At 48.9% G+C, this 23,835-nt stretch overlaps 1 pseudogene; it reads left to right on the top strand.

Annotated features, from left to right (window-relative positions):
- Window positions 1-19,515, top strand: part of LOC114094126 (protein SET-like) — a 36,664-nt pseudogene extending 17,149 nt beyond the window's left edge.
- Window positions 19,516-23,835: the final 4,320 nt, after the last annotated feature.

Below are 23,835 nucleotides of genomic sequence, written 5' to 3'. Positions count from 1 at the left end.
GGAGAGACCAGAGAGGGCAGAGCTCTGAGTGGGAGGCAGGGCAGCAAGGCCAGGCAAGCCAGGGGAAGGAGCTTCTTGGACACATGGAAATCCCCATCTGGAGAGCTTGGAGTGGGATTTGAGGCCTGGACACAAAACTATCAAAGTGACTGAGTCAGTGACTAACTGCACGCACGGCAGGATATGAGCTCACAACGGACAAGGCCCTGTGAAATCCTGCCATCATAAAACCTGACTCTCAGACGTCAGCAAGGGTCAAAAATTGGGCCCTGCCTCCCAGCTCCCAGCCCTGGATTCCCTCTGGTGTGGCTGAGCATTTGCCACAGAGCCACCTGCTGGCGGGCACCAATTCCAGTCAGCTCCAGCCACAATTGGTAGTCTGTCACCTAGATAGGGAATGGGAGAAGGGGGACGGGTCTTCAGATGACCTGCCTGCTCAGGTGCATCCTGATCCTTCTGAGGGTCAGTCAAAAAAACATACAAGGCGGGGGCTGGGATTGTGGCTCAGCGGTAGAGCGCTCACCTAGCGAACCTGGGACCCAGGTTCGATCCTCAGCACCACATAAAAATAAAATACATTGTCCATCTACACACACACACACAAAATAAACATACAAGGGGCTTGGGATGTAGCTCAGTGGTAGAGCACTTGCTGCTAGCACATGTGAGGCACTGGGTTTGATCCTCAGCACCACATAAAAATAAAGGCATTGTGTCCATATACAACTAAGAAAAATATTTTTTTTTTAAAAAAAGAATATATATGGAAGCCTTGGAAAGGGGCAGCAATTCCTGGTTATTTGTCCTTCCAGAGGGGGGCTGGGCATTCTGCTAGGTGACCTTTGATAATAAGCTGATTCTTTAGGGGTACGTGTTCTATATCATCTTTCACTGACTTTATAATTTTATGTGGATAGAGACAGCAAGTAGAAAGCAGATCATAATACAAATGATTCCTTTACATAACCACTCAAAGGAATTTTGTTCAGTAGAGTATGCAAATAAATTGTTTACTATCTTGCTGATTCCTGTTAATCAGTGAGTTCAAGAAAATCTTTGACATATTTTTTATTAGTTTGTTTTTGTCTGAGGGTCATGATTTTTTTTTCAATAATTTTAATATTTATTTTTCAGTTATCGGCGGACACAACATCTTTGTATGTGGTGCTGAGGATCGAACCCGGGCCGCACGCATGCCAGGCAAGCGCGCTACCGCTTGAGCCACATCCCAGCCCCGAGGGTCATGATTTTACCTTTTTGAAAATTATAACTGAGCAGGTCATCCGTGGTCCCTAAGGAATCTACAGAGTCTCTCACAACTTCCTGCTCCCAAACCTGTTCAGGTGGGATCAGTAAATACATCCTCGGGGTCCCCAGTGTCCAGACCCAGCCCTGTCCTGTGGGCTGCCCACTCTGAGCTGCAGAGCTCCATTGATGCAGTTAAATGAGTTTATGAATAAACTGCATTTAGCCCACACCTCACTCAGAACAATAGAGCCATGTGGACAGGAAGGGCAGTTCAGGCACATGGTGTGACGCTTCTGAGCCTGGTCTCTCCATCTGTGAAACCAGGGTAACATTTCCAATGCCCCATGGGAAGGAGGACTCACGTAACTCCTGCATGTTCTCCATTTCTCTCTTTTAGTTTCTATTTCCACCTCTCACCCCATCCTCAGGAATCTAAGAACAGGAACAGGGTCATTTCCTCTATCTCCCCTGTGAGGCCTGTAGGAAGTGTTCAGTTAAGAACCCCTGCCTGGCTCCTGATCCAGAAGGGGAGGAGAAAGTGGCCCAGGGGCCTGGAGTTCAAGGAACCGGGTCTGCTCAGCTTGGGTTCCAATGCTGGGGGGGAAGCGTGAGGAGCTGGATGCGTGAACGTGGACAGGGAAGCCCTAGAGACAAACTGAAGGGAGGAAGAGAGCCTGGAAGCACCTGGATTTCCAACAGACCACGTCCCAGCACGGCCCAGCCCAGCCCAGCCCGGCCCAACGCACCCCTAGCCAGAGGAACCTGCCTGCTTCTCTGGCCCCTGCTCCTCAGGGCTCTTCCTCTAAGAAGCTCTAGCTGAGTCCCACATTCCTGGGATTCAAGCGTCATCTTGTGGCCATTTCTGGAACTTCTTGCACAAGGCTGGGACCAGAAGTTCAAGGGCAAAGGGAGCCTGGCCAGCACTTCTCCAGTTGTCCAGTCTTGTCTCCTCCTCCTCCCCGCCTTCTCCTTTCCTTTCATAGTTATATTTTTTTTCAGTGCTGGAGATTGAACTCAGGGCCTCATGCATGCTGGGTAAGCTCTCTACCACTATGCTGCACCCTCGATCTCTTTCCATTTATTGAGCACTGACGATATGCCAGGCTCTGTGCTCAGGCCTTTAGTACATTTATTTCTTGGAACAGGCCTGGTAATACTCACCAGGTGTGGTGGCGCATGCCTGAAATCCCAGCAACTCAGGAGGCAGACGCAGGAGGATCACAAATTTGAGGACGGCCTCAGCAAGTTGGTGAGGCCCTAAGCAATTTAGTGAGGTTCTGTCTCAAAATAAAAAATAAATAGAGCTGGAGATATAGCTCAGCACCCCTGGGTTTAATCCCCAGTGCCAAAATTAAATAAATTACTGGTAATACTTAATACCATTCACAGATGTAGAAAATGAGACACAAGGAGATGAAATAGATTTCCCAAGTCCTCACAATTGGGAAGTGGACTACAACAGCTTTTCTCTGCAGAAGAGAGGGACAGTGAGCCAACTGAGCTTGGGGCCATTCAGTTCAAATTCAAATGCTTCTGGTCCTAACCCTGTGATTCTCTGACCTGGGCACTGGACCTCCTGTTACACTGTCTCAGTCCCCTTCACAGCACTTATTACTGTTTACATGGCCTCCTTTGCTTGTTCAGTGTCTATCTCCCACACAAGACTTTCCTGAAGGCAGGGACCTTGCTTGTGTTCTTCACTGCTGTGACCCAAAAGTTCAAAATGGGTTTCAAGAGACATAATAGGTGTTCAACAAACATTTTTGAATGAACTAATATCAATGAGTGAATACAAGATATGAGGCATGCGAGGCATGGTGGCACATGCCTGTAATTCTAGCTACTGGGGAGGCTGAGGCAGGAGGATCAAAGTTACTGAGGTCAGCCTCAGTAACTTAGCAAGACCCTGTCTCAAAAATAAAAATCAAGCTGAGTGCTGTGGCGCACTCCTGTAATCCCAGAGGTTCAGGAGGCTGACGCAGGAAGGCTGCATGTTCAAAGCCAGCCTCAGCAATTTAGTGAGGCCCTAAGCAACTTAAGAGAGACCCTGTCTCTAAACAAAATATAAAAGGGCTGGGGATGTGGCCAAGTGCAAGGCCCTGGATTCAATCCCAGCACCACAAAATTAATTAATTAATTAACTTTTTAGAATGAGAAAAGGGGGGTTGGAGATATAGCTCAGTTGAAAGAGTCCTTGCCTTGCATGCACAGGCCCTGGGTTCGATCCCCAGCATCACAAAGAAAGAGAGAGAGAAAAGGGTTGAGGGTATAACTCAGTGGTAAAACCCTTGCCTCGCTTGTGCGAAGCCCTAGGTTCAATCCTCAGCATTGCAAAGCAGAAACAAAACAAAACAAACAACAACAACAACAAATGCAAGAAGCTCAGTCCACTGAAGGGGACAGACTGGTGAAGGGCAGACATGGTTCCCACCAGCCCTGACGCCCCACACACCTCTACTGCCCTGCAGTGTTGAAGGAGGGGAGTTAGGAGCTTTGGGAGCCCAGAGAGGGCACCTGGCCAGGGCCTTCCGGGCAGGCTTGCTGGAGAAGACATCGCAGCAAAGCTAAGACCCATGAAGAGAGGCAGGGGAGGCCTCCAGGGAGAGGCCAGGGCAGGAGCAGGTGCCTGGAGGGGAGCCCTGTGTGGCGAGCCACAGGACCCTCGAGCCTCGAGGAGGAACAGGAAAGGAAAGAGATACCCACAGGGACTTGATCAGGTGAACCATAAAGATCAGACCCCTCCCTCGACTCTGCCTGGAGCTCCTCGTGCACAAAAGGCCTGATGTGAGGGCGGACGGAGTGGGAATCGCTGCACGTGACCCTGGCCGTGTGTCTCCCTGCCCCATATCCCCGCGCCCCATGCACTTCGGGGTCGTGGCCACCAGGGGCCAGTAGCGGGTCCCAGGGAAAGATGGGGACTTCTGCGGCAGGAGTCCAGTTGGTTGAAATCACGGCTTCTGAGTCAGCAGCCCCAGATTTGGGGCTAATCCCCCTGCCCCCCGTGAGCTGGCAGAGCTGCCCCGGCTGCCTCAGGGCCGTTCAGCCAAGACCCAAGAGCGCCCGCACTGCGTCCCGCTTGGAGGGCAGCTTGGCATTGCCAGAGTCACCTCTTCCTCCCACAGGTGTTTATGGAGCACCCACTCCAGCAGTCAGAGCTCAGGGAAGCAGCAGGTAAACCAAAATGGTGTGTGTGTTGGGGGGGGGGGGCGGGGGCGGGGTGCGAGTTGCTGAAAAAAGATAGGAAGGAGGGGAAGATGGGGGAATGGTTTGCAATTTTAAATAGGACACTAGGAAGGCCTTCTTGAGAAGAGACCCTTGACTAGAAGCCAGACAATGTGGTAGAGCAAGCCAAGAGGACCTCTGAGGGAGGAGTGCTCAGGCAGAGGGGACAATGTGTGCAAAGGCCCTGGGGCAAGAGTCTGCCTGCCCGAGATTCAGGGAGAAGCAAAGAAGCCCAGGAGAGGGCTGAGTCAGGGGAGGTGGGTCAGGGAGTTGTTTAGTAAAGCAAGGAGGGGGCCAGAGGGAGGATAGCAGTATAGGCCACTGGGTGCCCAAAGGAGGATGCGACATGTGTCGACAAAGATGCACAATGGGGGCTGGGGATGTGGCTCAAGCGGTAGCGCGCTCGCCTGGCATGCGTGCGGCCCGGGTTCAATCCTCAGCACCACATACAAAACAAAGATGTTGTGTCCGCCGAAAACTAAAAAATAAATAAAAAAAAAAAAAAAAGATGCACAATGGGAGAGAAGCACAGAACCGCTCATCAGACAACTCTAAATTTGTGCCTCATTACCCAGCCACACCTCCTACAGTGCACTATGAATTAATATTTTCTATAAATCCTGTAATTATCTTGTGAATAGCACAATTATATTGCATTGCGTTTTGTGTGTTAAAAGCATTCATTTGTTAAATGTAAACATTTAAAATGTACCATGTTTTCTGCAATCTTTATAACTTTTTTATTTAATATACTGGAAACCTTAAATCAGAAGCAGCAGGGGTTTGTTTCACTTCCAGGAGGCCCCCAGAGGAGGGTCTCCTCTCACACTCATACACACACTCACTCACATACACATACGCACACAGCCTTCCACAATCACACTCATGCTCACCCTTACTCACCCACCATGCCCAAACAGAACCCAGGGCTGGGAGTCAGAGACCTCCCTTACCAACTGGAGGTGGCCTCGGGCAGGATACTGCAGTGACTTCCACTCCTTGGCCTTGCTTTACCCAACTCTTGACAGTTCACACTCAGTACTTTCGTCCTCAGAGCCCTTCACTCCAAAGGAGCAAGTTCATGCAGTGTGGATGCAATGTGTTCATTTTATAGGTAGACAAACTGAGGCTCTGAGAAGTGCCTGCTCAAAGCTGCTGAGCAGGAATCTGGGGGAGACAGATTGAATATGGGGAAGATTTAAATGGGGGGGGGGATATCTCCCTGGTAGAGTGATTTCCTAGCGTGTGCGAGGCCCTGGGTTTGACCCCCGGGACTGCAGAAATAAATAAAATAAAGGAGAAGAGAGGGTGAGGAGAGTCAGTGCTAACTCTGGTAGACTGGGACCTCAGACATCTGAGTTTGAATCTCTGACCCACTGATTATTTATCTTGAGCAAATTAATGAGGCTCCCTGAGCCTCCGCTTACAAATCTTAGAATGGGAATAATGGTAGTTCCCACCTCATGATTTTGTTGTGCAGATTAAATGAGGTAGTAGGGGTGAAACTGATGTCTTGATTATTGTGATGATTGTTATTTTTAAGTCTCATGATCCCGCAGTGAGGGGTGGGGTAGGTGGGGCTGGAGGAGGCTGCTCAGATTATACCCTGCCAGGCCACATGGGGCTGAGGCTCTTACTGTGTGGCTTCCTCTGCCTGCCTAGTGAGTAGTTATTTGACAATTATCACTGTCCCACCACCAGGCCTTGCAGTTGACAAAGGGCTTTCATTCCTTCCCTCCTCCCCCATTCATTCCTGCAGTGTTCCCAGTGCCTCCTGGGTAAAGCCAGGGGACAGGCACCATCCCTGCCCCCAGAGAGCTGGTGATATGGAGCAGCTGACCACACACACACACAGGGGTAGTCAGGAGCTGGGTGAAGAGATAGGGGAGGAAAACACAAGAGGCCCATGATAAAGGGTCACAGGGGCCCCCATCCAGGCTCAACAAACCTGCCTGGCCTAGTCCAGCCTATCCTTCATCCATTGCCTGGGAGGGAGACCCCGAATCAGAGAGGCCTGTGTGACTATTCCCTCCCCCTGGGCACAACCTGGGCACATTCCTCTTTGGGCATAGCTGTTCCAAGCTTGGACTCCCCCTGGGCTCCAGGGAGCCAGGCTGTGAGTGGTGGCGGCTTTCTCCCCAGGGAGGCCGTGCCAAGCTGGCCTGGCCATATGCCCACCTTCCAGCAGAGTGGGCTGGAGGCTGGCCTGGCTCCAACTTGAGTCTTGTAAGTCATTCTTTGCCAACCTTTGGTGGCCATGGACTCTGTTTTGCTACTAGCCAAGCCCTTGTCCTACTCCTGTATCTCGATCTCCAAAAACCTGGCAAGAGAGAAAAGGCATTGGCAAGAAGCTAGAAGACAGGGTTGGAATTCCCACAGGGCCCACATCTTTCATTCAGTCATTCAACAAACATTCATGAAGCATCTGTGGTATTCCAAGTAAAAGGCTAAACTCAGTGAAGCTAAACCAGACCAGAAAAGGTCCCTGCCCTCCTAAACAGGAAGAAATCAAGGAATCACAAAGAAATGGCGATTCCATTCAAGGCCTTAAACACATAACATCTCTCTTCTGCACATGCCAGTCAGTCCACAGGCACCACCTCCCTTCCACATGGAGTCCTGCGGCTTCTGCTCCACCCCACACCATCAGCCACCTCTTTCAGGATGACCTTGTTGTCCTGAGAATGAGGCCCCAGACACCCGCTCCGCACAGCCCAGAGGTGCTTCCTCCCCACCCTCCCTCAGGCTCCCCATGGGCCTCCCACTCAGAATCAAATGCAAACTCTGGGGCTGGGTGACAAGTGACCTTCCCACCTGACCCCCCTGCCACTTGCTCCTTCCACCCTAGACACACAGTCTCCTTGTATCTCAAGTTCACAAGCACATTCCTGCCCCACAGCCCTTTCCACCTGCTGTTCCTCGGCCTAGAATATTCCATACAGGTTTCCTGTCTCAGCTCAGACAGGCCCTGCTCTCCCTCGCCCACCTGGCCGAGAACCACCTCATGTCATGTTATGTATTATCAGTTTATGTCCATGTCCTTGTCCGGAGCAGGGATGCTTGTCTCTCATTCTCTGCTATGTTGGTGCCTATAACATGCTGGACATAGAAGGTGCTCAACAAATATAAACAGATAAACAAAACCAGTTACAAAGGGACAAGGGCTGCTAATGAAAGTCCAGGAAGCCTGGGATCGCCGGGCAGGGGCCTCACTCACTGGGTGGGGAGGGTCAGAAATGAGAAGCTAGGACAGCCCTTCAGAGCTGGCGCATCCTAAGGCAAGGTGCCAGGCCTCTCAGCCTCCACACACTGATCAGTCACGGGCTGTCCCTGGGGAGAGGACACGACATTGTCCCTGAGAAAGAGACACTGGAGCTGAAACTGAAGGATGTGAAAGAGCTGATGAATCACGGGAAAAAGCCCCGTGGACAGAGGGACCACCCTGTGGGAAAGGGTTGGCAGGGAAACCAGAGGGAGTGAGACCACTCAGAAAGCTGTGGTGACCTTGAAAATGCAGAGGAGGGGGAGGAGGCAGCAAGTCAGACCCTCGGTGAACCTCCCGTGGCACCAACCTGAATGTGCCACACGCCATGGTGGTTGTCTCAGGTGCTGGGCCCTGGGTGCCAGTGCAGAGGGGACTGCGGATTCTCCCACAGGGGCCCCTCAGGGTGCTGGGCCACCCCACAGGATGAGTGCCATGCAGGAGGAATTGCAGCAGAGGCCGCAGCCATCCTGTGGGAGCCGTGAGGCTGAGGCAGCCCTGACATGAACTGAGGTCAGGAGGCCAGGCCTCGAAACTTCGGAAAAGCTAGACTTGCCCAGAGTGGGGAGGCTGAGGCAGGAGGATTGCAAGTTCCAGGCCAGTCTGGGTAATTTAGCGAAGCCCTGTCTCAAAATGAAATTTTAAAAGTGTGGGGATGTCACCCAGTGGTAGAACACTCGCCTAGCCTGTGTGAGACCCTGGGTCCAATCCCCAATACCAAAAAAAAAAAAAAAAAGCAAGAAGAAAGAAAATGTAGACTTAAGGAAAAATTCCTCCCATCCCTTGTATATGTGGGGACTTCAGAGTGTTTACGTGTCCAGGGGCCACCTGAGCAGCCTCAGCTCCCAGTTTTGTTTGTGGTTTGGGCCCTTGGCTGAGACAGAGGCTAAGTTGGGAAGAGAAGATGGGGGGGTGGGGGGTGGGACATGGGGGTCTACCAGGCCTAGTGCCAGATCCCCAGGGAGTCCCACCAGGAAAGAGGAAGGGAGATAAGAGAAGACTGGAGAGGAGAAGGGGAGTGGGGAGCTTCAGACCCTTACAGCTGGTAGGAACACAGGGAGGGAGCGGGATGAGGACCAAGGAGAGTGCAGAGGGCCTCCTGGGCCAGCCTGGGCGGTGGGAGAGGCTCCCTAGAGCCCTTAGTCAAGCTGAGGTGAGTAAACAAAGGGCCATGAGAGTGACTAATAGGACTTCCTGATCAGGAGCTGTGCCCCCACTCGGGTGCCTGGAAGCCCCCACTTCCTTCTCTAGGAGCCCAGACTCAAGCCACTACCACCACATCTCCTGGGGCCCCTCTCACAAGATGTCCCAGCTGACAAGGTTCCTCCCTGGGAACTGCTGCCTCAGCCCATATTCAAGTCAGACAACAGGAAGGACTTCCTGACTGGGAGGGATGGGAGATCTGGACAAGGTGAATGGGGGCATTTCTGTCCAGAGACAAGGGACTAGATGCAATGGCTTCTAGAGGCTCTTTTCCACATGCTGGACAAAAAGAGTGGCGGCTTCTCCAACCTGGCCTGTGCAAAGAAGGAAGATTTTTAGAACACTGGGTGGGTGGGGGAGAGGTACTTGCTGCTAAATAGCATGAGGTTAAGAGCTCAGGCTCTAGAGCTACATTTCCTGTGTTAAAATCCTGGCCCCTCACTAACTAGCTATGAGACCTTGTGTAAGTCAGTTGACTCTGTGCTTCAGTTTTCACAACTATAAAATGGGAGTAATGGCATTACCTGTCTCATAGAGCTCTTATGAGGTCTAAATGAATGAATTGAAATTTGTAGAGTGCTAACAACAGTGCCTGGTATGATATGAGCCCTATATCATTGACAAAAAAAAAAAAGGACAAGACATTAGTGGCTTCCATTTGAGAGCTTCCTGGGTACTGGGTACTGTTGGCAAGTTCTTTTGTTGTTGTTTGTTTTAATTATACATGACAATTGAATGTGTTTTGACATATCCCACATACACTGAGTACAACTTCCCATTCTTGTGTTTGTACAGGATGTGAAGTTTCACTGGTCCTGTGTTCACATATGCACTTGGAAAGTTATGTCCCACTCATTCTACTCTTTCCCATTCCCATACCCCTCCCTCACCCCCCTCCCCAGTCGAATCCGGTGACCTCCACTCCTCCCTGCCCCTGCCCCACTGTTGTGTGTCAGTATCTGCATATCAAAGAAAACATTCAGCCTTTGGTTTTTTCCAAACTTCAGTTAGCTTGATAGTCTCCAGTTCCATCCATTTACCCGCAAAAGCCATAATTTCATTTTTCTTTATGGCTGAGTATTATTATTCTATTGTGTATATGTACCACATTTTCTTTATCCATTCATCTATTGAAGGGCACCTGGGTTGGTTCCACAGTTTGGCTATTGTGAATTGAGCTGCTCTAAACATTAATGTGGCCGCATCACTGTTGTATGCTGATTTTAAATCCTTTGGGTATATGTTGAGGAGTGGGATAACTTGGTCAAATGGTGGTTCCAAGTTTTCTGAGGAATCTCCATACTGCTTTCCAAAGTGGTTGCACCAATCTGCAGCCCTACCAGCAATGTATGAAAGTACATTTTCCCCCCAAATCCTTGCCAACATTTATTGTTACTTGTATTCTTTTTTTAAGTATTATTAAGAGAGAGAGAGAGAGAGAGAATTTTTTTAATATTTACTTTTTAGTTTTCGGCGGGCACAACATCTTTGTTTGTATGTGGTGCTGAGGATCGAACCCGGGCCTCACGCATGCCAGGCAAGCGCGCTACCGCTTGAGCCACATCCCCAGCCTTGTATTCTATTTTTTTTTTTTTTAAATCGGGGATTGAACTCAGGGCACTCAACCACTGAGCCACATCCCCAGCCCTATTTGTATTTTGTTTAGAGACAGGGTGTCACTGAGTTGCTTAGCACCTCGCTTTTGCTGAGGCTGGCTTTGAACTCTCGATCCTCCTGTCTCAGCCTCCGGAGTTGCTAGGATTACAGGTGTGTGCCACCACGCCCGGCTTGTTATTTGTATTCTTGATAATTGCCATTCTGACTGTGTAGGTTTAATTTGTATTTCTCTAATTGCTAGAGATGTTGAACATTTTTCATATATTTGTTGACTTGTGGCAGGTTCTTCATTTACACACCCTCAAATCCCCCATACTCTACAAGGTAACTCCTCCAGTTCCCTTCTTACAGATGAAGAAACTGTGGCCCAGAGAGGTGATGCCATCTGCTGATCCAGACTTATCCCACCAGCACTCTGAACAATCATAATATTGCTTTTTCCACCATAAAGGCAAAGCATTGGTGAGACAGGGGGATGGACAAAATGGCTTCCCAGAGGCTCTCTGGGACCATGCAGCCAAAGCCCTCCTCAGCTTCGGCAGAGCCTAGGAAGATTCCCTAGTAGTGCAGGGTATCTAGCAAGCTCAGGGCCATGGTCATCACATTAAGCAATTACCCTGGGAACACCAAAGCAAGGAGTGACCTCACTACCATCTGGACACTTCCTGCCACCGGAGAGGAATCTAAGGGGGGTAATCATGACAATGGTGGCAGTGACTCTGATGGTGACACTGTGGAATGATGGAAAAGGTGACTGCTCAGTCAGATCTTGACGTTGGTAGAGGAGGCGACGGGGCTGGTAATGACTTGACAGTGGTTCCAGGGATGGTTCCTGATGGTGGCATTGATGGAGAGGTGACAGTGGTAGTGATGTCACAGGGCAGGGACTGTGGCTTGGTGTGCTCAACCTGCTGGGGAGGTCAGCCAGGGAACAGCCTGAGCGCCTCTGGAATCCAATTAGGTTCCCGGGAGCAGGACGCTCGGTGCTGAGCCGTGCGCCCTCCTCAGCTCCTGGGCTCTCCCCCTTACAAATAGGGAGAATAGAGCAAGCGCTGTAAAGTGCTGGTTGTGGCTGTGATTTTGCTATTTCATCTTCTATTATTTCTTGACCCCTTTTGGCCATTTTTGCCAGCCAGCAAGGTCGCAGTGACATGAGGGTTTTCTGCAGCAGCCACCTGGTGTCAAGTCACCAGTTTTTAGATCTCTGGCTTCCTGGCTACCCAGCAGCTGCTGCAGTGGGGAGAGCAGTGCCAGCAGCTTCTTAAACCCAGCTTCCTGGTCCCCAGAATGAAGATGCTTTGCCCCTTGCCCCTCTACCCCAGTGAAGAACAGAAAGCAGGCTTGACATAATTTTTTGGGGGGGAGGGGGCTTCCTGGAGATTGAACCCAGCGGGTCTTAACCACTGAGCCACATCCCCAGCCTTTTGTTTTTTTAAGACAAGGACTCACTAAGTTGCTGAGGCTGGCCTTGATCTTGAGATCCTCCTGCCTCAGCCTCCAGAGCCACTGAGATACAATGGCATGCGCCACTGCGCATGGCAAGCCTGACATTCAAACAAGATGTTATCAATGACCCAGGCATGACAAAGAGTAAATAAGCATAGCCATTTTTTCATTTATTCTACAGCCACTTGTTGGTCCCCACCCTCTGGAGTTTGCATTCTGGTGGGGAAGACAGGGATACAAGTGATGCAGGTATGAGTAGCGGGCATCTGCAGACCCAGCACTTGGGAGGCTGAGGTGAGAGGATCACTTGAGCTCAGGAGTTTGAGATCCTGCATCCTAAAAAGGTAACACAGGGCTGGGGATGTGGCTCAAGCGGTAGCGCACTTGCCTGGCATGCATGCGGCCCGGGTTCAATCCTCAGCACCGCATACAAACAAAGATGTTGTGTCCACCGAAAACTAAAAAATAAATATTAAAAAAATTCTCTCTCTCTCTCTTAAAAAAATAAAATAAAAAATAAAAAGGTAACACATATAAACAAGGTGACTGTGGATGGGACTGGCAGGGTAGGCAGAAATGGGAGTGACGAAGTAAAGAGTGACTGAGGGAGCCCCTTCTAAAGGGGGGTCAGGGAAGGTCTAGTTGAGCTGAGGCTGGGGGAAGAGCAACCAGACAGGTGGAGAGCTGGGAAGGGTGTGGGCTTGACACCCCTGAGGAAGGACAAGCTCGCTGTGTTTGCAGCACAGAAGGTGGCCAGCTGTAGCACGTGCATAGGAGCCAGGGGCTGGAGGAGGAGATGAGGGGAAGGTCAGCTGGGAAAAGAACTGAAAGGATTGGCATTTTATTCCCACTGCCAGGAAGCCACCAAGGGTTGTCCCTTAATAAGAAGAAGGACTTGTCCTCAGGAATGACTTGGGTTTGAAAGATGGCCACAGTGCAGGGAAGCACGTGGACTCGGACAGCAAGGTGAGGGCACCCGAGAGTCGGCTCCTGAATGTGGCACGAGGCGAGGTCCCCGCTGCGTGGAGCAGGAGGGCAGAGTGGCAGCAGGTGAGGCTCTTAGGCTATGTCAGGTTTTCCAGGGTCCCCATGCTACTAGGGAACCTGGTAGGTTTTCTGTTTGTTTTTGAGGGACAGAAACACTTCCTTGACTGTCCCCTCCCATCACTGAGAAGAGACTCAACCATCACAACCACAATGTCAGCCAAAGCCACATTATGAACACAGTCACCTTCACACCAACCAGTAGGCACAGGGACAGGGCAAAGAACCCTTGGGGGAACCCTGACCTCATGGGCCAACTGGGCCCCAGTCCCTTCTGGGCCCTGTGGAAGACAAGGGAACTGTGCTGGGACAGAGCCAGGGCACAGTGTGATGTGGGTATTGGAAATCGGCCCTGGTAGGGGCTCCGGAGCTCACAGTTCCTGTTGTCCAGCTAACCTGTTTCCTAGCACGCACACCTGCACAGAGCCCTGAGACCACGAGAAAACCTGACCTCCATCCCTGAGTCCTGCTGCCCATAGGCAGAGCTGGCTACGGTGCCAATGGCCTCCGTAAGTAACCTTTGAGTAGAAAAGTGAAAGGAGGGCATCCACACAACCCTAGGGTCCTGTGGGGAAGTTGTATGGGGAGGGATTCAGTGACAACCCTCAGCCTGCCCTCAAGAACCAGTCATGGTGAGCCACAGGCCCTGGGATGTCACTGCAACCAGGGCCTCTCTGCTCCAGTCCTGGAGCCTAAGGCTGTGGCTCCACACTGGCTGCCTGACTCACCCTCCTGGAGTAGGAATCCTGGGCTGGGTCTGTCCTGACAGGGACCAAGGTCTGCTTCTCCCTGTTCCCTGATCCTAGGATGAGCCCTGACCTTGGACATAAACTTGAACCTGAGCCTGATGACAAAGATCTCCACCCAAGCCTAGACAGAGCTTCATCTCTTGTGGGCTAGGCCATGATGGAGCCAAATACACTCCTATCTCCACGTGGGACTGACACAGGCCAAACTCAATCTTAGAATAGTGACAGAGCCATTCTAACAGGCCCCCAGCATGGCTGGTTCTGTCTCTACTCTGTAGTCAGAGCTTGAGCCTTCTGTCTAGGAAGCAAGACATTGAAAAGTAAAACCAAATTAAGTCCCCATTGTCTCTTTCTTGCTTTAGTGGCACAACTTTGTTTTAGGAAATGAAACCTAAAGGCAAAGTATATTTTATAGGGCACTAAATCTCCTTCCCTTTCCTGCTGGGCTCTCTCTTTGATTTGCCTCACTCTTGCCCTTAACCCCTTGGATCTGTAAAGCCCTGGTGCCTCTTGTAAAGCCTTGGGGAGAGAGGGGTTTACTGTATCCAAACACTGACCCTAATAGCCAAGCAGGGTGACGCATGCCTGCAATCCCATTGATTAGAGAGGCTGAGGCAGGAGGATCACAAGTTCAAGGCCAGCCTCAGCAACTTAGAAAGGCCATTAGTGGGCTGGGGATGTGGCTCAAGTGGTAGCGCGCTCACCAGGCATGCGTGCGGCCCGGGTTCGATCCTCAGCACCAAATACAAACAAAGATGTTGTTGTGTCCGCTGAAAACTAAAAACAAATAAATATTAAAAAAAATTCTCTCTCTCTCTCCCTGTTTAAAAAAAAAAAAGAGCTGGGTATGTAACTCAGTGACAAAGGATGTCTGGGTTCAATCCCCCACCCCATCACTAAAATAAAAGAAATAGGCTCTGGTCAAACACTGGCCCCAGGTCCCAGGCAGCAGAGGGAGCTGTGAAAACCCCAGAGACTTCATCTAAGAACCGAAGGAACAGGACCAGAACCTTATCAGGCTTGTGAGCTGCAAGACCCTTCCCCTCTCTGGGTCTCAGTTTCCCCAAATTAGAATGAGAGATTTAGCCTTCCAGCTCTGATATCCAGAGTTAAGGATCCTGAAGGAAATTTGGAGCTCCACGTGCACACATGGGCAGTGCTGTACTTCCTGGGTGATGCAGACCCAGGAGACCTGCAAGCTTTTCTTGACACATGCCAGGCATAACAGGATCCAGTCCCGGGACATCCTCCAAGCTCTGATACCTTGTACTAGTGAATAGACCAGGATGAGGATCAGTCTGGCCTGGCTCTCAAGGGTGGAAGACTTCCCCAGAACCCCTGCCCTCGCCAGAACCAGCAGGGATGATGGCAGGGAACAGCTGGGTCCTCTTGGGCTGACCACTGCAGGTGCCTAGCCTAGACTGTGGCAGAGGGAATGGGGGAGGAAAGGAGGAAGGAGAGGCACCTGGGCTTTACAGATCCAAGCAGGGACAGGGAAGAGGGTGGGGCTGACAGGCCCCGCCCCTCGCACGTCAATTCGCTGGACGGGCAGTTCAGGGCTTCCCTCCCTGCCCCGAGGCCGGTTCCCGGGGCGGGCTCCTCCCGTGGGAACTGCTGTCTCTGCAGCGAGGCGCTCGCCGCCCTGATGCCAGGAATGAGGCTGGGCTGCAGGGCGGGCCCGGACCCCGTTGCCCTTCACTAGGGCCCTGGACGGGTAGGCTCTGGGCGGATGATCCCGCCGGGAACTGGGCGCCCCGGGCTCAACGGGCCGCCCACCTCTGTAGACGGGGCCCTCTCCCTCCAGCCAGTGGAGCAGCAGCTGGGTAACACCAGGGAGCTGGTTGGAAGAGTCGACTCTGAGCTCCTTCCCCAGCCTCGCTGGCTCAGAATCTGCATTTTAATGAGGTGCCCGGGTGACTCATAAGCATGAATCCAACAAGCGCTGATCTACGAAAGTCTGTCTGAGTATTTATAGGATAAAAAGAGAGAGACAGTATAGGTTACTTTCCTTTTATTTCTTCACATTTTGGTTATGGCATTGATTTCCGCATTTTGGAAATTTAAGACTTGTGCTACAGGAAAGAGGCATCTCAATGTTATTGTTACAAAAGGGGTGTGGAATGGGCTAAGGGCTGGAGACCCACTCAAGAGCACCCACTCAGGTGTATGCCCTGAGGAGGTAGGAATGGGAGCAAGACAGCCCTTGACCATCCGGAGGAGCAGAGAAGAGGAGCCAAAGGCAAATTGTGCCTTCCTGAGCCTGTTTCCTCACCGTGAAATGGCCTTACTCACCTGTCATATCTATGTGCCTCCCTATGGCTTAGGGTGGGCTGAACAGAGCCCAGGGTGGAGAGGCTTTTACACCACCCTGAGGAAAGGGAGATCTGAATCCAAGAGAGGTGGAAAACCGGCCCTGCTCAGATCCCTGCCGGCAGCCTGGCCTCTCCCTGTCCTTCGGATCTCAGGGCCTTGTCTCCTACTCTTTCTCCATTTCTCTTCCCTCTTCCTTCTCTACCTCCCTACCACCACCAGCATCAGACCACATCTCACATCTTTGACAACAAAAATCTGCACTCCTGTCTGAAATTTGCTCCAAGTTAGCACTGTTTCTGTGAAGGAAAAGCCTTCCGTGTTGGCTATATGCTAGACACTGCTCACACACCAGGTATTTCGCACCAGCCAGGGAGGGAGGTCATAATGCCCTGATGAGCAGATGAGGAAACCAAGCCTCAGTGAAGGGGGAGTAATTTGTACCCAGGTCACAGTGCCCCAAGAGGCCAAGATGGGATAAGAACAGGAGCCCTGGGATTCTACTACACCAGGCTTCCTTGGCTGGGAAAATAGGAAGGAACTTCCAATGGCCCTCCTAAGGCCACACTCCACCATTCCCTGCAAAATCTGGGCTTGTTTTGTTGTTGATGATTTTTTTCCCCCCATACCAGGGATTGAACCCAGAGGCGTTCAACCACTGAGCCACATCCCCAGCTCTTTTTTATATATATGTATTTTTTAAATATTTATTTTTTTAGTTGTAGTTGGACACAATTCCTTTATTTTATTTATTTTTATGTGGTGCTGAGGATCAAACCCAGGGCCCCACACATGTGAGGCGAGCACTCTACCGCTAAGCCACAAACGCACCCCCAGTCCTTCTTTTTTTTTAATATATTTTTTAAAAATATTTATTCTTAAGTTTTAGGTGAACACAATATCTTATTTTACATTTATGTGGTGCTGAACAGATAAGGATGGAACCCAGTGCCTCCTGCATGCTAGGCGAGCACCCTACCTGAGCTACAACCCCAGCACCCCCAGCCCTTCTTTTTTATATTTTATTTAGAAACAGGGTCTCACTAAATTGCTGAGTGCCTTGCTAAATTGCTGAAGTTGGCCTTGAACTTCTGATTCTCCTGCCTCTGCCTCCCAAGCTGCTGGGATTACAGGTAGGTGCTACCATGTCCCTCTAAGATCTGGCTCTTACCTCCCTTCTTCAAGTTCTTTCCATGGATATTTATTGAACATCAACATCTTCTCAGGCACTGGATTACCCTGAAAACAAAATAGATAAAATCCCTGCCCTTCTGGAGAAGCAGTGGCCTGAGCCATGGAGATGGCAGAAAACAGGGAATGAGGGGGTGGGGGGTGGATGTGAGTGAGATGCCGTCTGATGCTGTCTGTTCTGAAGGTAGAGTCACCAGGACTTGCTGACCAACTAGAATGTAGGGTGCAAGAGAAAAAGGAGTAGGCCTGAGAGTGTGGCTCAGTGGTAGAGCTCACCCTGGGTTCCATTCCCAGCACAGCTAAAAAGAGAGGGAGAAAAGAGTGAAAAACAGCTTCTAGTTTTCAGTCCCCAAGCTGGGAGTTGCCTTTTATTTGATAGGGAGGAGCAGCAATTCAGTTCAAGAATTCAGCTTTGAATATGCAAAGTTTGAGAAGATGATAAACATATAAGGAGAGATGTGGAATAAAATTAAGTAAATGAGCTTTACAGTCCAGGAGAGAGCTCTGGAATTTGGGGTTGGCTGGTGCACAGAGGGCATTGAGAGCCCACTAAGACTGCACAAGGTTGCCAAGGGAGTGGTGTAGACAGAAAAGGCAAGAGAACCCGGGAGTGCGTGCTAGGGTATTTCACTGCGGAGAGGTTGAACAGATAAGGAGGACCCACTGGGACAAAGGAGGCGACCAGGACAATGAGAGGTCTTAGAAACCAAGTATTCCAAGAGGGAATGATCCCTCACGTCACAAACAGTATAGAGATTGAGTAAGGAGCTAGGAGTGTAGCTCGACATAGGGTCCTGGGTTCAACCCCTAGCACCGCAAAAAAAAAAAAAAGAAGAAGGAGGAAGCAGAAAAGAAAAAGGGAAAGAAAGAAAAGGAAGGGGAAAAAAGAAAGGGAGAACAAAAGTAAGATACCATTTCACACCACTAACATGGCTACAAAATAAAAGGACTGATAAAATGGGCATGGTAGTGCAGCTGTAATCACTTGGGAGGTTGAGGCAGGAGGATCTTGAGTTCCAGACTGGCCTGGGCGGAGCAGTGAGCAGGAGTGCCAATAAGGGAGCCAGGGCATCCGCCTCCCTCCGCAGGCAGGAGCCCCAGCCTGGCCGGTACGCTGCACGCCCCCTGCTGCGAGGGCAGCTGGAGCTAGCAAAAAGGAGGGAGGGCTGCGAGGGAGCGCAGGTGCGGGTGGTAAGGGGAAGCCCCCTATCCGCCCCTCCCCCCTCCCGGCTTGGCCGGTCACCACCCCTCACACACCTCAGAGAGCAGCGCAAAAGGACAGTCAGTAGAAAGGAGCTCAACTCCAACCACGACGGCGGACGAGACCCCAGAAGAAGAACAAGCAGCAATTGATCGTATCGATGAGGTACAGAATGAAACAGACAGACTTACTGAGCAAGCCAGTGAGGAGATGTTGAAAGTAGAACAGAAATATAACTCCGCCGATCATTTTTTTCAGGAGAGGTCAGAATTGATCGCCAAAATCCCCAATTTGGGGGTAACAACATTTGTCAACCATCCACAGGTGTCCACACCGCTTGGGGAGGAAGATGAAGCGGCGTTGCATGATTTGATCAGAGTTGAAGTGACAGAATTTGAAGAGATCAAATCAGGTTACAGAATAGATTTTTATTTTGATGAAAATCCTTACTTTGAATATAAAGTTCTCTCCAAAGAATTTCATCTGAATGAGAGTGGCGATCCATCTTCAAAGTCCACTGAAATCAAATGGAAATCTGGAAAGGATTTGATGTTCAAGTCCAACGCAGAATAAAGTCAGCAGGAAGAGGCAGCAGGAACTGACAGCTTCTCTACCTGGTTTACTGACCATCCTGACGCAGGTGCAGGTGAGGTAGAAGAGGACATCAAATCATCAAAGATGATATTTGGTCTAATCCATCGCAGTACTACTCGGTGGTTCCTGACATGGATAATGAAGAAGGACTGGAAGATATTGATGAAGAAGGCAATAAGGATGAAGGTGAAGAAGATGAAGATGATGATAAATGGAAAGATAACTAACTGAACACCGATGGATTCCAACCTTTTTTGTTTTCATGTATTTTTTTTTTTTTTTTTTGAGGGGTGTGGGGCAGGTACTGGACGACTGAGCCACATCCCTAGCCCTATTTGGTATTTTATTTAGAGACAGGGTCTCTGCAGGCGGGGTGGCTGTGCAAGCCTGTAATCCCAGCAGCTTGGGAGGCTGAGGAAGGAGTTCAAAGCCAGCCTCAAGCAACTCAGTGAGACCCTGTCTCTAATTAAACTACAAAAAAAAAAAAAAAAAAAAAAAAAAAATAGGGCTGGAGATGTGGCTCAGTGGTAGAGTGTTCCTGAGTTCAATCCCTGGTACCAAAATAAATAAATAAACAAAAATAGAGATGGTCTCACTGAGTTGCTTAGTGCTTTCCCCCGACCCTCCCTGCCCCACTTATGCTCAGTGGCCCTGTTCTTGAGGTCTGTTTTCTCAATCCATGGTTCTCAACTTATTGGGGAGGGAGGGAATACCTTGAGCAGAGTACAATGGGAAAAGAAATCGCTACACCCTTCTGTTCTAAATTCATTTTTATCCCTTTCTGTCTCAAAAAACAAACAACAAAAACAAAAACAAACAAAAAGCCTGTATGGAATGTACACCACTGTGCTCTGTGGGGGAAAAAGAAAAACCTTCTTCTCTCTTCGCTCTGCCAGAGGCTGGAGGGTTCTAGGCCCCTGTGTAATAGTGCATGGAATTCTAGCCGTTTTCCTCCTTTCTCTGTATATTATTACACTGTGTCTCCTTGTGAATATGGACAGTTAGCATTTACCAGCATGTATCTGTTTTAAATCTTGTTTTAAAAAAAAAAGAAAAAAAACTTTAAAAAATGGGGTTATAGGCTGGGGCTGTAGCTCAGTGGCAAGCGCTTGCCTAGCATGTGTGAGGCACTGGGTTCAATCCTTAGCACCACATAAAAAAATAAAATAAAGGCTCACTATCCATTTACAACTATGATTTTTTTAAAAAATGGGGTTATAGAAGGTTAGTAAAGGGTGGGTTTGAGATGTTGGGTGGGTTAAGTGGGCATTCTGACAATATGGCTTCTCCTTTGGCATGTTTAATTGTGATGCTTAAAGGACATCCTTGCAGCTTAAGATGACACTTTTAAAATAAAATTCTCTCCTAATGATGACTTGAGCTCTGCCACTAGATGGGAGAATCAGCAGAATCTGTAGGATCTTATTGGGAATTGACATTCTCTATTGTAATTTTGTTTGTTTATTTTTAATGTTCTTTTTTGTTTTCACTGGAAAGGAAAGTGATGCTCACTTTTATTTTTTTTTAATTTTTTTTATTATTCGTTGTTCAAAACATTACAAAGCTTTTGACATGATGCTCACTTTTAAATGTTGAAAGTGTACAAGTTGCTTTGTTACAATAAAACTAAATGTGTACACAAAACTGGCCTGGGCAATTTAGCAAGACTATCTCAAAAAATAAACAAAAACAAAAAAACTGGGGAGGAGGCTGGATGTATAGCTCATTAATAAAGTGCTTGTTTTGTATATCCAAGACCTTGGGTTCAATACTCAACACCATTAAAAAAAAAAAAAAAAAAAAAGACAAGCCAGATAACAACAAGTGCTGGTGAGGATGCAGAGGAATTCGAGTCCTCATGCACTCTCGATGAGAATATAAACAGTAGAGCTGTTGTGGAAAACACTCTGGCAATTCCTCAAATGGCAAAACAAAAAATTACCTTATGACCAGCAATTCTAGCCCTGAACATATATCCAAGATAAATAAAAACCATATATAAATACAAAAACTTATACTTGAATGTCAGTGGCACATTCTTCAAAAATAGCCAAAAAGTGGAAACAATCCAAATATCCACCAACCAATGAATGGATAAATAAAATGTGGTATCTCATATAGTCATAGAATATAGTTGACAATAAAGGGAAAAAATGGGACTTTGGGTCTAGCTCTCAGCCCTGGGTTCAATCCCTACCACCAGGGATAATTAAAAAAAAAAAAAAAAAAGAAGAAAGAAAGAAAGAAATGCTGACACATCCCACAACATAATGAACCTTGAAAATGTTAAAGCCAAATAAAAGAAACTAGTCATAAAAGGCTACATATTGTATGACTCCACCTATATGAAATGTCCAGTATATGAAATCCACAGAGACAGAAGGTAGATTAGCAGTGGCCTGGGGCTGGGAGCTAAGGACACTGAGGAAATGGGGAGTGGCTGCTAAAGGGTACAACATTTCTTCTTGGTGTGATGGAAATGTTCTAAAACTGATTGTGGTGCTGGTCGTACAACTTTATGAGTACACTAAAAACCCCTGAGTTACACACTTTATATGGTGGGTTATATGTCATGTGAATTATAGCTCAAAAAAGTTGTAACCAACAGAAATTTGATGATTTGACTTAGCAACGTGACCTTGGCAAAAGCAGTGTTGGTGGAGTGTTCAAGTGTGTTCAAGAGGGAGCAGGGGAACCTTGGAAGCAGCAGCGTGTGTAGACATTTTTGGAGTGTTGCTGTCAGAAGGGAGGAGGGGCTGTCAAGAAACACTTTGCTTTCTTCTTGTGGGTTTTGGTTTTTGATTTGAGATGCCAGAAGTTCTGTTTCAATGCTGATTAAAGTGATCCAGTCAGCAAGTGAGGAAAAGTGGCTAGAATTGAAGCCCTTGAGCAGGTGAGAAAGATAGGGCCTGCAGTGGGCTCAGGGAGAAGGGAGCAGGCTCACCCCATGTGGAGGAGGGAGGCTGAACAGGAAGCACGGAGGAGCCAGGCAGATGGGTAAAACGGTGTGGAAAGGCCTGGAAATGCTCTTCAGGTTGCTTCTGCTTTCTCAGTGGAGTAGGAAGCAAGGTCATTAGCTGAGAGGAGGATGTAAGCAGAACTTCCAGGGACTGAGGAGAGAGAAGGTACGACCCTGTCCTCTAGGATAGTGGGAGAGTGAAAAGACTGGGTCATCTGTTAGGCTTTCCAGACAGCGCCAGGAGCACCCTGGAGTGGTGGGCCTGATGGTAAAGTGAGGTCAGTCAGAGGGCCTTGGCCTCCAGCTTCCGTCAGCTGTGTGGGCTTAGCCAGGGTGTGGTTTTGCCAGGTGGATGCAACTTAATGAGAGGGGAGCAAGGGGTTCCCGGTGTATGCAGGGAGGTAATTATAGCAATGGTCCATGGACTCCAAGTTAGTTCAGGAGGAAAGTCAGGTCATGAGAGAGAGGAGGAATAGAGACCCAAGTGGGAGGATCAGTAGATTAAAGGTCTGGTGGGTCAAGGAGTTATTGGAGTTGGGTGTTACAAGAAGTGAGCAGAAAAGACAGGAGGTGATGTTGATATTGAAATTATGCAGGGTGGGGTACAATTATCAGTAATGACAAGGTCCATTACTTTGGCCATGTGGGCATGAGGTAAGGTGATTTCCATGGGGGAGAACCATCTGTGTGTACATTTACTCCGCCATTCTCATAGGCAAGGTTCTGGGTAGGGCCTGGGCCTGGGATTCAGACAAACCTGTTCTGAAGTCTCTTTCCACTGTGAGGCCCTTCACAGATTACTGTTTCTCTGAGCTTCAGAGTTTCCTCTCCTGAAAAGTAAGAGGTTGCTTCTGTGTCATAGAATATTGTTCTGAAAAACTTTTTTTTTTCTTGTGAACTCAGGGTACTCTACCAATGAGCTATACCCCCAGTTACCCCCAAGCCCTTTTTTCCTTTTACTTTTTTTTTTTTTTTTTTTTTTTTTTTATATTTATTTTTTAGTTTTCGGCAGACACATCTTTGTTTGTATGTGGTGCTGAGGATCGAACCCGGGCCGCACGCATGCCAGGCGAGCGCGCTACCGCTTGAGCCACATCCCCAGCCCCTCCTTTTACTTTTTATTTTGAGACCAAATTGCCCAGACTGGCCTCAAACCTGTGATCTTTCTGCCTCAGCCTCCTGAGTAGCTGGAATTACAGGCCAGTGCTACACACCACCTGGCAAATGTTCTGAAAATCCAATAAGACTGTGGAAAGCTCTGGTTTAGTTCCAAGTACAGTTCCCAGAATGCTCTTGTGTCTGGGGTCTTAAAGCCAAGGAGGAGCCATTGTAGGGACCAAGACTCTTTCCAGGACCCATTCTCCCTCCCCACTACCTCAAATCATAGAAGGAGTGAATGGAAGAACCTGATTCCCATTTCACTCCCATTTTACAGAACAGGAAACTGATGTCCAGACAGGGAAATCACTTACCTATGTCATTAAGAATCAATTATCATAGAAAATAAGTTCCTTTTCAATATCAATTAGGGTCTTAAGATGGGAGTTTGGGGGGATGTGGGAGAAAGGCTCCTCTATAACATTGGGAGGTCAATTGAATTCATGAGGATATTCCTCAGCCAATGTTCCCCTCCATTCAAGGGAACAATTAAAAGCTGGTTTCGGTGAAAATGGAAGATCTTACTGGATATACACCCATGCTCTCGCTCAGTCTTCTACATCCCCAAGTGACTCCACCCCACTGGACAAGCATGGAAACCATCAGCTTTGGGGATGGACAAGTCAACAGA

Source organism: Marmota flaviventris, chromosome 10 (assembly GCF_047511675.1).
Source record: "Marmota flaviventris isolate mMarFla1 chromosome 10, mMarFla1.hap1, whole genome shotgun sequence".
NCBI lineage: Eukaryota > Metazoa > Chordata > Mammalia > Rodentia > Sciuridae > Marmota > Marmota flaviventris.
The sequence above is the reverse complement of the archived record's forward strand: the minus strand, read 5'-3'. Positions and strand labels throughout refer to the sequence as shown.